Source organism: Arachis duranensis, chromosome 4 (assembly GCF_000817695.3).
Source record: "Arachis duranensis cultivar V14167 chromosome 4, aradu.V14167.gnm2.J7QH, whole genome shotgun sequence".
NCBI classification, from domain to species: domain Eukaryota; kingdom Viridiplantae; phylum Streptophyta; class Magnoliopsida; order Fabales; family Fabaceae; genus Arachis; species Arachis duranensis.
The window spans coordinates 81,755,330-81,756,497 of record NC_029775.3 but is presented as its reverse complement, the minus strand read 5'-3'; positions in this window follow the sequence as shown (position 1 = coordinate 81,756,497).

The window sequence follows — 1,168 nt, the reverse complement described above, 5'->3', positions numbered from 1 at the left end:
CAGTAAAGAAGCGCTTGCTGGGAGGCAACCCAGTCATTAGGAAGTTGTATGAATTGTTCTTACAGAGGCAAGTATAAAAAAAATGAAGGAATTCACAGAGTTACAGAAGGATTCAGCTCAAAAAGCAGAGAAAAAGAGCTTACTGGCGAAAAAACGCTAGTAAGGGGCATTTTGGGCGTTAAACGCCAGAATGGGTACCATTCTGGGCGTTTAACGTCTACTGAGATCTCTGAGACTTTCCCAGATGAGTAACTCTTTGCCATTCAGGAAGCTCCATGGTTTGCAGATATTGCAAATTTTAAAGCTGTGAGGTTCATTCCCAAAGAGTACAGCTACGTGGAGAGAAAGAAATTAATTTCAGATGCCAAGTACTACCTCTGGGATGAACCGTATCTCTTTAAGAGATGTGCTGACGGAGTGATCCACAGATGTGTACCCAGAGAAGAAGCACAAAGGATCCTATGGCACTGCCATGGATCACAATATGGAGGACATTTTGGAAGTGAGCGAACAGCAACTAAAGTCCTCCAATGTGGCTTCTACTGGCCTATCTCTATAAAGATTCCCGAGAGTTTGTGCGTAACTGTGACAGTTGCCAAAGAGCTGGTAACCTGCCTCATGGATATGCCATGCCTCAACAAGGGATATTAGAGATAGAATTGTTTGATGTATGGGGAATTGACTTCATGGGGCCATTCCCACCATCATACTAAAACACTTACATTCTGGTGGCAGTGGACTATGTATCTAAATGGGTAGAAGCAATTGCTACACCCACTAATGATACTAAAACTGTGCTGAAATTCCTCCAAAAATACATCTTCAGCAGATTTGGTGTTCCCAGAGTGCTAATCAGTGACGGGGGCACTCATTTCTGCAACAAACAGCTATACTCTGCTATGGTTAGATATGGAATTAGCCACAAAGTGGCAACTCCGTACCATCCACAGACAAATGGGCAAGCTGAGGTCTCTAACAGAGAACTAAAGAGAATCCTGGAACGGACTGTGATAGCCCGAAGAAAGGATTGGGCAAAGAGCTTGGATGATGCTCTGTGGGCATACAGAACAGCATTCAAGACTCCTATAGGAACCTCTCCATACCAACTTGTGTATGGCAAGGCCTGTCATCTGCCCGTGGAACTGGAACATAAAGCCTACTGGGCAAC